The sequence below is a fragment of the Lissotriton helveticus genome, chromosome 6, assembly GCF_964261635.1.
Source record: "Lissotriton helveticus chromosome 6, aLisHel1.1, whole genome shotgun sequence".
NCBI classification, from domain to species: domain Eukaryota; kingdom Metazoa; phylum Chordata; class Amphibia; order Caudata; family Salamandridae; genus Lissotriton; species Lissotriton helveticus.
Window position 1 is genome coordinate 331,171,877 of NC_136067.1, and position 16,436 is coordinate 331,188,312.

At 47.8% G+C, this 16,436-nt stretch overlaps 1 protein-coding gene across 1 annotated transcript in view; it reads right to left on the reverse strand.

The window, feature by feature from the left end:
• Positions 1 to 16,436, reverse strand: part of DDX1 (DEAD-box helicase 1) — a 336,768-nt gene that overhangs the window by 69,619 nt on the left and 250,713 nt on the right. The window lies entirely within an intron of this gene.

Below are 16,436 nucleotides of genomic sequence, written 5' to 3' on the forward strand. Positions count from 1 at the left end.
ACCCAGAATCGTGGAGAACATCCCTGTCTCCATCAGGGCCACCCCAGCGCGGATGCAATGCAGGGATTGAGTGACAGGCACTCACCCACACCTGACCCCCCCTGCATGTCTGGTTTCTGCCCCCAAAGCTCTCCTGCCTCTGAAGTCATGGCTCCTGCCTGGGATCCGAGGGGCAGGCGCAGAGTACAAATGATGCGGAAAGGAGTCCTGTTCCTAGGGAGGGCCGTGCGGATTTATTTTCTGAGCAATGCTCAGGTAATCCACTGCGCTGCGGTCATGGAACTGGGCCGGGGCCTAACGAACCAGGATTTTACTTTTAATTCCGGCCCGGTCGTGACGCTAGTCCACTTAGCTACCAAGGTTTCAGATTGCTATGTGTGACATTTTCATAATTTCAGTGGAATTATGAGTGACATTTCAATGATTATGAGTGACATTATTTCTGTTACCACTGACGAGTCACCTGACTCTCACCAAGTTTTCAGTATGAACATTAGTGACATTTCTATGTTTTCAAGTCACCTATTAAGTGATATTCATGTCTCATTTGCGGCACATTCAGTGGCACTTTATAACAGGCAGTGGATTAAAAAAATCCATGTTACAAAATGAAAATCTTGTTTAAGTAAATGCCATGGGGTACTTTGAGATTTTTGAAGTGGTCCTGTGCCCTTTCCTACCTTACCATACCTTACTGTAATATTTGTTAGTGCCATTAAATGAAATGCAGCTGGTAATCCATACCAAATAACTGCCTATCTCAGGGTCGGCCTGCATATACACGTTGATCTGTAAATTATTAAATTAATTTTGTAGTATAAAAATTTTACAGTAGTTTGGTATTTCAGTGTTGCAATTGATACACATTTCCCAAATTAATGACCTCAGTTTTCCGATCTCTAATGAACTCATGTAACTGTCACCAGCCAATGCACTGCACATTTATCACCACTCGCTGGGCTGTGGAGTGGCACAAGCCTGGGGTTGAGTTGCTGGCCAAGGTCGCGCTTAAACACTTGTGTTGTCTGCTTACTGAAAAAGGCCCGGAATAACGAGAATGGACAAACACTTTGCCCCCGTTCCTGAAACCACGTGTGAAGGGCAAGAGCTGTGTATATGACTTTATTTACAACAATCTGTGGGAGTATGTGGCCAGACTGGTTGGGGGCTTAGGAGGGCATGGGCCCAGCAGGCTGCAAACCAACACCCTGCACCATTACCCTTCCCACAACAATGTAAGGGGTGGGACGGTCACGGACAGAAAGAACTACTTACTTGTTTTGCTGACGGCGGGCACTGCAAAGACAAAGCTGACGCCCACCAGAAGTGGAGAAGCGTGGCTCAGTGGTTAGAGGCGGCAGACCCGGAAGCTGAGATCGGCCGTGGACCAGGGTTCGATTCCCCGCCTCGGCGGGTCTTGGGCTCAAAAATTTCACGGACTCGACAATTCTCGCTCCGGTGCCTACTCGACTCATGGGGTCACACTCTGCGACTCTGGGCAATAGCTTGCTTAATCTCCACTACGGCCCCTCGCGGCGGGATGCCTGGCTTTCACCTTGTGGATACCCTGCCAGGGTATCTCACAGGGGAATACCAGGACGGGTTCCCTAAGCAAGCGCCTTGATACCTTCGGGTGATACGTGCGCTATATAAGTCGCAATACATTTACATTTACATTACCATTGTGTCGAACTGAGGCCAATCTGCAAAGTGCGTGGTGCTGCTGTTGGCCATCAAATGGGTGAATGCCTTTGCAGGAAAATTGCAGACAAGGTGATCACCCACGCCCAGGGTAGACAGAGGCAGGTCAGGCAGGGCTGATTTATTTGTAAAGGTCTGGCCTCCCTGTGTTTTAATTTTATGCTAAACGCTCAGTATGGTTAATGATAATTTTCGATCCCAATTGTTGAGTTATTATCAGGAAAATAAAATCCTTTTACTTAGCTCAGTCAGTCACTCAACATTTCAGTCGAGCAGGAGGCTAGTGACCGAGAGTGAGTCATCCGCCCATTAACACTTGCTAGTTGCTAGCACAGTCTCATGTTACACTTACTTGCGAGATGAGCCATTCTGTTTATGGTCCCGCCGTCGACTCCTCAGACTCCTTGCCTCTCCATCTCACTGCACTCCCTCAGCAAACGTGCACGGATGGTGCGCTGTCCCCCACCCCCCCCCCACACACCTCCCCCACCCGGGCATGGTCCGACTATGGCAGGCTCAGAAGGCGCAGCAGCTGCTGTACGTGTGGTTGGGGCCGGCGGTCTTATCATTAATTAGTCCTCGCTAGAAATAAATGTGGGTGACATGGACACGGACGGCAACTGCATTTTATGCAGGCAGATAGAGATAGGTGTGCTTGTTTGCTGGGTCACGCTGCCCTCAGTGTCCAAATCGGCCCCCCAGCAACAAAACCGGCCCCCCAGCAACAAAACCGGCCCAGTCCGGCCCTGCTAATGACCTGTGAAGTACTTGGGTGAGGCTGGCAGAGCTCAAAAACTGACTGTCTGTGTGTGTCCCGGGAAGCTGCTGACACACGAGTGGTGGGGGCGGCGCACAGCCAATAAAGGCATTGTTTGTTTTGCTCTGTCTCCCGGTAGAGACACTTCTTTGTAAATATCGCGGCCAATATGGGTATTATCGCGGCCATCGCGGTAATCTGCCGATTTCGCGATTTTTTCGTGAATCGCGAAATCGCGATAAACTGGAGGGTCTGATTATGCTCTGAATGACCTTGCACTGCCCAAAGAGGCTGTCATCAGAATAAACCTCATCATTTAAGACGTGTGCTGGCAATAAGGGCTGGACTCTACGATGTCAATGAAAGAGTTCGCTTTTCTTGCTGTAATTTTGGGTGAAAAATCAATTTTACTGCTTTTGATGCAGGGGCATCATCGCTGGAATATGTGACTGGATCCTGGAAATGACCGTCTTCGTCAAAGATGATAATGATGAGCCTTCAACAAAGGTAAACGGCGTTGACAATGCCAGCAAGGCCTCTGCCGACAATACAGGCGTGGACGATAGAATCGCAGTTGAAGATCCATCCGTCGTCAACAAGGCAGTAGACGAAATGATGGGAGAGATCTTAGACAAGGGCCGTCGATAGTAGGCTCGTCGTTGACGTGGGAAATGCCATCAACGAAAGGCTCATTGTCGTCGGAAGCTTTGTCGACGAGGACTTAGAAGCCTTGGTGATCTTCACCTTCCAAGACAAGATGACCTGGCTTGTCGACGAGGACGTCATCGGTGAGAAGATCACCGGCGATGACACTGCGATAGTGACGAGGGTGGTCGTTGACGTTACCACAATAGCACCAGAGGAGGATTTCCTAGTCGTCAAGGCTGCCGTCGACAACTTGTCCATCGGCGGGACTGAGGTAGGTTTTTTGAAAGTATGTTTAACCGTCCCAAGTGGAGTAAAACCTGGGTGGAGCAGAAGGTTCTGAAGCCTGTTTGAGAGAATTTTTGGACAGAAACTGAACTTTTATCTCGTCGTGGGGGGGCAACTTGAAAGATGGGTCCTGCTTTCTAGCACCTTCTGAAGACTTTTTGAGCGTCTTCTTTGGAGGTTGTTGAGAGAAATGACCTGTAGAGTCATCCAGTAGTCTATTTTTAGGTGTTTTAGAGAAGGATCTTGAGGAAACATCACTCTCCTCATCAGAAACAGGATTATCTCTGTCTTTGAGCCTCTGCAGCCATAGTAAAAGATTCCCCTCACAATCTTTCACCATCTTGTAAGAAAACGTGTGACATACCTTACAGTCCTTATGTTTGTGGTCTGGGTATACACATTAAAGGTGGCCCTTATGGAAATCATTGATGTGCAGTCTCTTCTTCCTGCAGCAGCCACAAAGCCTGAAGAGCCTTTTTTTTTTAAGGTGTGTCTGACATGGAGGCATCAGTTTATTCCACCTAAAATTGGGTTTTTTTCAAAAGAAGAAAAAACCTGAAGAAAAGGTAATTCCAAAGAGTTGAGGAAAAAACAGAGCCGAGCTCAGTGGAGACTCCCTAGCACGAAGTGCAGAAGAAGATCTGAGGGACTAGAGCCTCTCTCAGAAAGGTTCTACAGAGTGGTGTCATCCGATTGCTTGTTTTCTAAGTTTGGTCCTTTTTAGGTTTCGCCCTGGTGTTGCAACTGCGTAGCAGTTGCTCCGCCCAGGGCGAAATCTAATGTTATCTCAATAGTGGGGACTTGAAACCCCTTCTTCCATTGGCTAGCTCCATAAATGGAGGCTAGCCATTGGAAGACATCAGCGTCAATCACTTTCTCCCGGTCAGAACGCGAATCGTGGGCATTTCTGACTCTTTTTTTAAGTCCCGCCCCTTGACGCCGTGTGTCCCGGGCCGCGCTGTGATTGGCTGCCGGCCCGGGACACCCCCGTGGCATCATTCCCCGGGCCGCGCTGTTGTTAGCTGCCGGCACGGGACCTGACTTGTTTAATGTAGTTTGCTTGATTGACGCGTTTGCGGTTCAGACACCCAGACCCTAGTCACGCAGCAAACAAGCGCTAGTGGAAGGGCCTGCTGGGAAGCGAGGTGCCAACTGCGGGCAGCAAAATAGTCGAGGCGCTCCGTCTCTCGCACTTCAGCGGGTATCCTGCCACAGACCGAGTTCGCTCGGCGCTGGAGTGAGGTGCACCGCTTCTGCCCAAAACTCACCAACTGCTCGTCACCCCACCACACCACCGCTTCCCGCCGCACGCTCGGCCTTCTCCACAGCCACATTGCAGCGCTCCCTGCAGCACATGTCCCACTTTTCCTTTGTAGCCCTGTCGCTTCCCACTGCACATCTTCCTACCTCCTCCACTGCAGCACGCTTACCACCGGCACTGCACCGCATTTTCTAGCACGCGTCCCACATCCTCCACTGCAGCACACCTGCTACCAACACTGCACCACTTCCTGCAGCACGCCTCCCACCTCCACTGCTGCGGCACGCCTGTCGCCTCCAATTCACCTGTTTCTGCAGCACGTGTCCCACCTTCATCACTTACACTGCACTGCTTCCTGCAGCACGCGTCCCACCACCACTGCTGCACACCTGCTACCAGCACTGCAGCACACCAACTACCAGCACTGCAGCACACCAACTACCAGCACTGCACCACTACCTGCAGCACGCGTCCCACCTCCACTGTTGCAGCACGCACGTCACCTCCAATTTACCGGTTTCCTACAGCACGCATACCACCTTCATCAATATTACTACACTGCTCCCTGCAGCACATCCTTCACTGTAGTTTCCTGCAGCACGCATACCACTTTGATCACAGAAACACTGCACTGCTCCCTGCAGCACGGCACCAATCTCCTTGCAACTACGGCCGCGCCGCCTGGCACGGCCTATTTGGAATAAATAAACTGCACGCTGTCACACTCTCTTGGGTGCTTTGTTGCGGCACATCAATGCATTAAAGGCCCGCTAATAATAGCGGCTCGTCGACGCCCCCACGGTTGACCCTTGGAAGGGCCCATTGCTCTCAGTTGTGACTAAAGAGACGCTTCAAGGGGAGAGGAGGGCAGGGCGCATCGGGAAGTAGTCACCCGCCTTTAGACATTTCGGCTGGTGAAACTTCCTGCCATTTTAAAGGGAAAACGTCAGGGTATTTACTGTGACTTGCGGATAAATCTGCATGTTATTCACCCCTCTCTCTGTATATGTATATAGGAGAGGTGCAGTTCATCACTCCTGTTAATTTCCATTGATTCGGATTTTATCCCTGTGAGAAATTCTACCCCCCTCTCCCCCCAGGGTACGTTTGTGTTTAGACTGCACTTGAACTCGTACTCCCCTCAGAGGCGAGTCCAGACTGCCCCACCAACCAAGGTGTGCTGTTGAGTCAATGTGTATGGGCCCAATTCACTCAAAGCACACTGCACTGAATATCCGTTTACACTGCATTGTAGTTCAGTGTACACTATAGAGAACATCTGGTTATACTGCAGCGAAGCTCAGTGCACACTGTAGAAACATTCCGTTCATACTGCAGGAGAGCTCGGCACACACTGTAGAGAATAGATGTTTACACTTCAATGTTCACGCTGCAGTGTATAGTCAGTGTACATTGTAGAGAAAATCCGGTTACACTGCAGTGGAGATCAATGCACACTGCACTAAATATCCGTTCACACTGCAGCGAAGCTCAGTTCACACTAGTAAGTTACGTTCTTACTGCAGTGGAACTGAATGCACACTGTAGAGAATATCTGTTCACGCTGCAGTGTATAGTCAGTGTACATTGCAGAGAAAATCCGGTTACACTGCAGTGGAGATCAATGCACACTGCAGAGAAGGATTAGTTACTTACCTGTAATCCTAGTTCTCTTCCAGGGGTATACTCATTAAAGTCATAAGCACTGAATTATCTCCGCCCATGAGCGGGAACCCGGAACACATAACAATATACATATATATGTGTAAATATATCAAAAAGTACATTGTACTAAAATAATTATACACATATACATGTATAACAACCATAATATGCAGCCTAACATATACACATAGGCTAATAAAGCCAACCTTACACACGTTCTGAAGCATGAAAACATGCTAAATATAAATGCAATAAACAGGCATGAGCCTAAAATGCATTACATAACCATGAAAAAACTTTTATTTTCATCAAAGAACCTGTTGTAAACAGTTATTAGCCTAAAAGGCTGCATATGAAAATGTGTCTGTGTACAGAAAATCAGACTGGCACCCTGCCTTTAAGGCCCCAGAGAATCTGCACACTTTGCCTTTAAGGCCTCCAGGAGAACTCTGTTCCCATCATGCACCACAGGTGACAGTTAGGTCAGTTCTTTTGTACGGTACAGTAAACATTAGCAGGAAACTGCCCTTAAAACTTTACATTATATATTGAAAACTTCAATGCCACTGCTCGCCCGGGGAGGCGGGAGGGTGCTTATGACTTTAATGAGTATACCCCTGGAAGAGAACTAGGATTACAGGTAAGTAACTAATCCTTCTCTTCCAGGGGATACTCATTAATAGTCATAAGCACTGAATAGAGTAGCAAGCTCATACCCACTAGAAGCGGGCGAACAGATAAACGCATAGCTATATTTCAAACAACACAGTGTTTAACTAGAAGTAGCAAACAAATTTCTCAGTGATGCCTGTCCCACTTGAGCATCTGTTTGCGCATCAGAATCCAAGCAATAATGGCGTGTAAACGTATGCACTGAACGCCAAGTAGCTGCTTTACATATCTCTGACATAGCCACATTCCTGAGGAGAGCTGTTGTAGAAGCTTTTCCCCTCGTAGAATGAGCCCTAGGTTTACCTGATAAAGACTTGTGGGCTAGCTGATAGGCAAGTAAGATACATGACACTATCCATCTAGAAATGGATCTCTTGGATGCTGCCAAACCAGTATTCGTAGGACCATAGTTCACAAACAAACGGTCTGTGTGTCTCATAGTCTTGGTTTTATCTAAGTAAAACTTCAAAACCCTTTTTAGATCTAAAGAGTGCAAAGCCCGCTCAGCCGGACTTGAAGGGTTTGGAAAGAAAGTAGGCAATGTTATGGATTGGTTAATATGAAAATCCGACACCACCTTAGGTAGAAAAGAAGGATGAGTCCTGAGCACCACTCTGTTTGCATGAAAAACTGTGTACGGTTCCTTGCAACACAGAGCCTGAATTTCGCTCACTCTACGAGCAGACGTGATAGCCACCAGGAATGCTACTTTCCAAGATAAGTGTTGCAATGACGCTTTATGTATGGGCTCAAAGGGTGGGCCCATCAACTTAGTCAACACCACATTAAGCTCCCACAGTGGAGAAGGAGATCTGATTGGAGGAAAAACCCCTTTCTTAATCCCTCTAGAAAATCCTTCACCACAGGCATCCGAAAAAACGATATCTGTGTTGGCGATTTTCTATAAGCAGTTATTGCAGCAAGATGGACTCTGATAGAATTAAACTGCAAACCAGACTCAGCAAGATAAAGAAGATAAGGCAGGATCACCTGTTCTTGGCCTCGAATAGGATCAAGACCCTTGCTTTGACACCAAAGAAAAAAGCGTTTCCACTTAAATCCGTAGGATTGTCTTGTAGAAGGTCGCTTTGCCTCTTTAAGAATGTTCATACACTCCGGATTTAACTGTAAATGCCCGTACTGGATGACTTCAGGAGCCATGCTGCCAGGCGCAGGGAGGGCAGATTGGGATGAAATACTCGCCCCTCCTGTTTGGACAGAAGATCCGGGCGACAAGGTAATCTCCTGTGTGGACTGATTGACAACTGGAGGAGATCTGGGAACCACCATTGGCGTGGCCACTCTGGGCAAATCAATATCATTCTGGATTTGGTCTTGTACATCCTGTTGATCACTGCTGGAATCAACGGTGTCGGCGGGAAGGCGTACAGCAAATTTTGACACCAGTCTATCAAAAGGGCATTCCCTTGAGACCCTTTCTGGGAGAACCTGGACGCGAAGACGGGGCATTTTGCGTTTGCCGCGTCTGCGAACAGATCGATGTCTGGTGTTCCCCAAGCCTGGAAAATGCTGTGTGCGACTTCTTCGTTGAGCACCCAGTCGTGCGCTTCGACGAAGTCTCTGCTGAGGTCGTCCGCCTGCGTGTTGAGGCTCCCTGGCAAGTGAACTGCCGTTATGGACAGGTCTCGTGCAAGTAGCCAGTGCCAGATGGTCTGAGCTTCTATGGACAGAGTCCTGGACCTGGTACCCCCCTGTTTGTTTAAATAATACATTGTAGTTGTATTGTCTGTTTGCACCAAGAGGGACCGAGTCTGAAGAGATGGAGCCAGGGACTTGAGAGCAAGATGGACCGCTCTGAGTTCGAGTAGATTGATATGATACCCTTTCTCGAAATCTGACCATAGCCCTTGTACTTGCAGCGGGCCCATATGTGCCCCCCAACCTTGGAGAGAGGCATCTGTGATCAGAGTCTGCGTTGGTGGGTCCTGATGAAAAGGAACTTCCTTCATCAAGTGTGACTTTTTCATCCACCATCGAATGGAATCTTTTGCAGACTGTTGGAGAAGAATCCGATCCTCCCAGCATCCCGTCCTCTGCTTCCATTGATCTTCCAGACACTGCTGCAGAGGACGCATCTGCAAACGTGCGTTTGGCACTATGAAGATGCACGATGCCATGGATCCCAGAAGAGAGGAAACTTGCCGAACTGTCGGACGTGCAGACTGAAGGAGAAAAACACACTTTGTCTTGATGGATGACCACCTCTCCTCCGAAGGACACACGTTTTCTTTTGCCGTGTCCAGTTGAGCACCCAGGTAGTGGATCTTCTGGGTGGGATTCATTATGGACTTTTTGTAATTGACTTGAAGACCCAACTTGTACATGAGTTGGAGGCATATCGAAAGATGTTCTTCCAGTAGAGATGGGGATGAACTCTTCAGAAGCCAGTCGTCTAAGTACGGATAAATGAAAATCCGTTGTTTTCGAAGACAAGCAGCCACTACCGCCATACATTTTGAAAAAGTTCTGGGAGCTGATTTCAGGCCAAAGGGGAGCACTGCGTACTGATAATGATGAGCCCCTACTTGAAATCTGAGAAACTTGCGATGTTTTCTGGATACTGGGACATGAAAATAAGCATCTTTCAGATCTATGGAACACATCCAATCCCCCTGGTGTAATTGAGGGAAAATCTGATGAAGAGCCAGCATTCGAAACCTTTCCTTCCGAATGAATTTGTTCAAACGCCTCAAGTCCAGAATGGGTCTGAACTCCGTAACTGGACCTTTTTTCTTTACAAGAAAAAACCGAGAGTACAGGCCCTGACCTCTCTGTTGAAAAGGCACTGGTTCTATGGCATTCTTCTTCAGAAGGACATCCGCTTCCTGTTGTAAGCGCATTAAGTTCCACTGTACCATTTTCAGAGGACGCATGACAGGAGGTGGCTTCTTGAATTTCAAAAGGTACCCGCTCTGAATGACATTGAGTACCCATTTGTCCTTTGTGATCTGTTTCCACTCTTCCAGATAACACACAATACTTCCTCCAACCGGAGTGGCACACGGTTGTGGAGGAAGCTTCCATTCATTGTTTTTGAGGCTGCTTGGTAGCTGATGATTGCTGCCTATTTCCGCTGCCTCTGCCTCGTCCAGGTCGCCTCTGCTGGAATTGTGATCTCTGTTGACTCTGGCCTTGATTTTGCGAGGACCAATTCGTCTGTTGGCCCCTCTGCTGAAAAGATCTTTTGTCATAGGGACGAAAATTACCTCTACGCTTAAACTCCTTCTTTTCAAGACCAACGGCCTTAAGAGTGTCTAACTCCACTTTCATTTTAGACATCTCGTCATCGGCGTGAGACCCAAACAGAGTCGAACCATTAAAAGGTAGATTTACCATCTTTGTCTGAGCCTCAGGTTTTAGACCCGTAAGGCGAAGCCAAGCCGTACGTCTAGCACAAACACCATGTGCATAACCATGAGCTGACAGATCCGCCGCATCAGCAGCCGCACTAATGCTTTGATTAGCCACCAATCCTCCTTCTTCCACTATTTCCAGGAAGTCTTTCTGATCCTCCTTAGGGAGCTTTTCTGCAAAACGAGAAACTGAGTCCCACAGCAGACGATCATAGCGGCCCAATAAGGCTGACGCACTGGCCACTCTCATGACCGAACCTGAGGTGTTGCACATTCGTCTCCCCAAGGAATCCATACTCTTACTATCCTTCTCTGGAGGAGCAGAAGAGGTAGATGTTGCCGAATGTGCTTTTCTGACTGCCGCCACAATAAGAGAGTCTGGAGGTGGGTCAGAACGCAAAAACAAAGGATCTTCCTCTGGAGCCTTGTACTTCTTTGCAATCCTAGAAGGTCCTGAACCCACTGTGGCCGGAGTTAAGAAAGTTTTCATCGCTGGTTCTATCAATCCGGGCACTAACGGCAGAAGAGGCCTACCAGTCGTCTTGTGATGTAGGGTTTCAAAGATGACTGACGTTGCTATTTGAGGAACTGCCATCTTGATCTTGAACTTATTCGCCCCACGACATAACACATCATTAAATGTGCCCAAATCATCCACTGGAGACACTCTGGACGGAGGAGTAGATGATATTGTGGGAGAATAGTCTCTATATGAAGATCTTGTAGAAGACAAAGATGACTTAGAAGACGGAAAAGGAGTTCTACGCCTCTCTTGAGGAGTTGCAGATCGCTGCCTCCTTCGCTCCCTTGAACGAGATTTTCGTCCTTCTACAGCCTTAGGAGACGGAGCAGGAGTCCTACGCTTCTCTTGAGGAGTCGCAGATCGCTGCCTCCTTCGCTCCCTTGATCGAGATCTCGAACGTGATCTTCTTTGCAGCTCCGTTCGAGGAACCGGAGCTCTGTCACCCAATAATGGACGCATCTTCCAATGCCGAAGACTTTCCAGCCATCTCGGTGACAAGTTGATAGGCCTACCCACACGCTCAGGTGAAGCTTCAGGTGACACCTGCACAATATTCAGGTCTGCTGAAGACTTGGAAGCTCCGGAGGCAACACTCTGCTCAGATACCACTGAACCAGATGGAGTCCGCTGCCTGGGCACCAATTGCCTATCATCTGCCTGGCCTGAGGTAGAGCCCGACTGAGCCACCATAGAAGAATCCTGATGCACTGTCTCTTGTCCCACCGCATCTTCTTGTTGATCCTGCGGTGAAGAAATCCCTCTAGGCTCAGGACTTATGTCTGACCTCGACAAAGACCTAAGTGAGGTCCGAGAGGCTGATCGTGACAGTCTCAACGCCGACCTGTGCACAGGTGGGGGAGACCTAGACATTCCATGCCTCGAGCCCGAAGCATGCTTCGACGCCGATCTACGTCGCGATGGAGACTTTGACCTCCTCTTCTTAGACTTCGACGTCGAATCCTTCGACGCCGATCTTCCTCTCGACGTCGATCTCTTCCTCGACGACGACTGAATCTCCTTCGACGTCGACAATTTACTCTTCGACGTCGACACTTTACTCTTCGACATCGATCTATGATCCTTCGACGTCGACCCATGATCCTTCGACGTCGAACGCATCTTCTCCTTCGACGTCGAGCGTTGAACCCCCGACGTCGTCCTTACTGCAATCGACACCAGATGTCTCGACGTCGATAAAGATCTCGACGGCGAAGGTCGAGATGCTGTATACTGCCTCACCGGCGAAGTCCTCGACGTCGAAGGCGGCCTCTTCGACGTCGACGGAGCCCTCTTCGACGCCGACAATGCTGACGGCGATCTGGATCTCGACGTCGAACGCCTCTTTTTCTCAGGAAAACCTTCCTGAAGTCGATTTTTCTTCGTTTTACCTTCTGGAGACGCTGATCTTCGACGTTTAGGCTGAGAAGGTGGCTTAGAAGTCGATAAGAAAACCTTAGAACTCTTCTCACCACGATTCTCTCTCTCCAGAAGGCCCAGAAGCCTCATTTTCTCTCTTTCTTTTAAAGTCCGACTAGAAAGGTTGAGGCAATGATAACAATCTTCCACCTTATGTGTATCAGGAAGACACACCACACAAACAGAGTGTGGATCAGTTTTTGCCATTTTCTTCCCACAGGAAGGACATTTATAAAATAAAGGTGGCATACTGACTAAAAAATTCACAACAGTTTAGTCAGAAAAAAGGTAATAAACACCACCAAAGTACTATTTGTCAAAAAATGTCAAGAAAAAACCCAACTTCTGACAGAAAATATTACAAATGAGCAGAGCTCAAGTTCCAGGTTCCTCACAGAACAAGCCGGAAAAAAGAACTGACCTAACTGTCACCTGTGGTGCATGATGGGAACAGAGTTCTCCTGGAGGCCTTAAAGGCAAAGTGTGCAGATTCTCTGGGGCCTTAAAGGCAGGGTGCCAGTCTGATTTTCTGTACACAGACAAATTTTCATATGCAGCCTTTTAGGCTAATAACTGTTTACAACAGGTTCTTTGATGAAAATAAAAGTTTTTTCATGGTTATGTAATGCATTTTAGGCTCATGCCTGTTTATTGCATTTATATTTAGCATGTTTTCATGCTTCAGAACGTGTGTAAGGTTGGCTTTATTAGCCTATGTGTATATGTTAGGCTGCATATTATGGTTGTTATACATGTATATGTGTATAATTATTTTAGTACAATGTACTTTTTGATATATTTACACATATATATGTATATTGTTATGTGTTCCGGGTTCCCGCTCATGGGCGGAGATAATTCAGTGCTTATGACTATTAATGAGTATCCCCTGGAAGAGAATATCTGTTCCCACTGCAGAGGAGCTCAGTGCACACTGTAGAGAAAATAGTTGTTCACACTGTAGTGGAGCACAGTGTACACTGTAGAGAAAATAGCTGTTTCTACTACAGCGGAGATCGATGCACATTGTACAGAATATCTGTTTATCCCACAGTTGAGCTCAGTGCACACTGTATAGAATATCCATTCATACTCTCCTGGATCTCAGTACAGACAGAGAATATCCGTTCATACTCTCCTGGAGCTCAGTGCAGACAGAGAATATCCGTTCATACTCTCCTGGAGCTCAGTGCAGACAGAGAATATCCGTTCATACTCTCCTGGAGCTCAGTGCAGACCGAGAATATCCGTTCATACTGCAGTGGAGCTCAGTGCACACTCCCAATTAGATCTGCTTATAGTGCAGTCCAGCTCCATGCACACTGTAATAAACAGCCGTATATACTGCAGTGGAGTTCAATGCACACTGTAGAGACTAGCCGTTCAAACTGCAGTGATCACTGCACACTACAAAACAGCCGTTTACACTGCAGTGGAGGTCAGTGATCACTGTAAAGAAGCGCACTGCACAGCTGCTGTGTTCGGGCGCACGCAGGGGGCACGGGGAGCAGGGCAGCCCGTGTGAAGGGGGTGGGGGCTCTTGATGCAGGCACTGTGTAAGTGTAAGCCGTTTATTTTCACTGATATTTACCCCACTGATAACGGAGCGTGCTTGGCCTGTGTCTGCTAGGATGTTGTTAGCTTACCCGCCCCACCCCCCCCTCCCGCTGTCCGTGTCTCCAGCCCCGGCCCCACTTGTTCTTTATTTTGCCGTTGCATCTCACACGCCTGAGACATGGTGAGTTTATCCTGTCATTTGTCTATTTCCTACTTATTCATTTAACACAGCCGCGAGGTCGCAGAACGTAGTCAAATAGCCAACATAGGCACATACAATGCATCTAATTAATCAGTCCCACCGCCATTGTGGCTCTCACTCACTCTTCCTTTTCACACTCTCTTCCTGTACTCTCTCTCCTACACTGTGTACACCTCTCACCCTTCTGTCTAGCAGTCCATGCCCGCTTTGTTCCCCTTATGCTCCCTTCGGCAGAATTCACTAGCCATGTTTTCGTAGAGAGTTATTAACTGAATGGGCAGAGTTCAGAGCGGACCCCTCCAGGGAAAGTGGAGAGAGCGTGGATAGTTTATGGCTAAGCAGTTTATTTTCACTGATATTTACCCCACTGATAACGGAGCGTGCTTGGCCTGTGTCTGCTAGGATGTTGTTAGCTTACGTTAACAAAAGATGAAGCAGGTGAGAGGTTCACCTTTCCTAAATCCTTATCACAGTCTAAAAAAAAGCTTCTTTAATTTTACGAACTAGTCTTTCAAAACCAAATTCAAGCCTTAGTAACTACAACCGCCAACAATGACATTTTTGCTGAAACATTTCCGTAGTTTACTTTACATAACCTTTAAGACTTGACATGTGAAATCGTTGTCATAACATAAAACGGTTATGAGGGCACATTTACAAACATTCTCCTGCATAGAGCAATAGGCTAGGCATTTAATTGCCCTGATTTCAAGCACTAACTTGCTTGTACTCCCCAAGTACCTATGTGTTGTTGAATCAAAATCTTTTTAAAGCGGTTGGAAAGGCTTAAGTGTCCGAATTTGTTTCTTTAACTTTGGCCACTCTATTCTGTCTGTTGAATGCAGTGTCAAATCCACTCTTACCACATAGTGAAGTGAGGGCAGGAGATTTCTGTGTGCTCAGTCCCGCAAGCTACAAAGAGTGTGTTTTGTAAATATTTCCACAGCAGTACCGAGGAGCATGGTTTGGTGATCGCTGGGGAGGTTTTTTCGCGCTGTCTTATACGCTGGTCTTGTTATACTGCCCTGCCAAGCGTTTGGGACTTTAATCTTTTTTGTAGGCAGTTGAAAAGAGAGATGAGTTTCTAGCCCATAAATTCGACTTTTTCTGCATTACGTAGGATGAAATGGTTTATCTGGTTTTCGGCCTGTATGATGAAGTGACAGGTTTTGATAGATTGTATCTAAAAGGTAGCTGAGGCCGAAGTCAACTCTCGCTTTTTGTTGATTAGTATTCATGCTGATATATACTATTGACCTATCCATTTAACCTGCACACACCACCGGCAGAGGGCCACTTGAAACCGGATTTCTCCTGGTGCTTTAAGAAGAGTTTTGCTTTGAGTGCTCCTGTTAAGCTATTGGACATTGATTGACAGGTACCGTGTGGGCTGTGAGAGCTGTGTGGGCTGTGAGAGCTGTGTGGGCTGTGAGAGCTGTGTGGGCTGTGAGAGCTGTGTGGGCTGTGAGAGCTGTGTGGGCTGTGAGAGCTGTGTGGGCTGTGAGAGCTGTGTGGGCTGTGAGAGCTGTGTGGGCTGTGAGCTGTGCTGTGAGCTGTGTGGGCTGTGAGCTGTGCTGTGAGCTGTGTGGGCTGTGAGCTGTGTGGGATGTGAGAGCTGTGAGAGCTGTGTGGGCTGAGAGAGCTGTGAGAGCTGTGTGGGCTGAGAGAGATGAGAGAGCTGTGTGGGCTGAGAGAGATGAGAGAGCTGTGTGGGCTGAGAGAGATGAGAGAGCTGTGTGGGCTGAGAGAGATGAGAGAGCTGTGTGGGCTGAGAGAGCTGTGTGGGCTGAGAGAGCTGTGTGGGCTGAGAGAGCTGTGTGGGCTGAGAGAGCTGTGTGGGCTGAGAGAGCTGTGTGGGCTGAGAGAGCTGTGTGGGCTCAGAGAGCTGTGTGGGCTCAGAGAGCTGTGTGGGCTGAGAGAGCTGTGTGGGCTGAGAGAGCTGTGTGGGCTGAGAGAGCTGTTGGCAATGTAAATAACAATGCCATTTATTTATAAGTAAAAAAAAAAAAGAAATGTCATGAGCAATGCCAATAGCTCTAACTTTTCCAAAGGCGAAACCATTGCATTGTAAATGCTTGTTTAAATAAGGAATTGGATATGTTACTAAATAATGCGGCCTTAGGGCTTTAAGTCCTATGTCTACTGTGACATTACTTTTTAAATATACTGGGGACTCCCATCTCGACGACGGTTCCAGGCCTGTGGGCTTGCTGGAGACTTGCACAAAATTAGTGCTTAAAGGCTGCTAGCATTAACTCTTAAGGCGAAGCATAGACTTTGGTGCGTGGGACACATCTGGGAGTCGCCTCCATTAACGAACAGAGAACAACAATCACCACTAGACAGGACTGAGAAACTCTGGGATTCCACCCCAG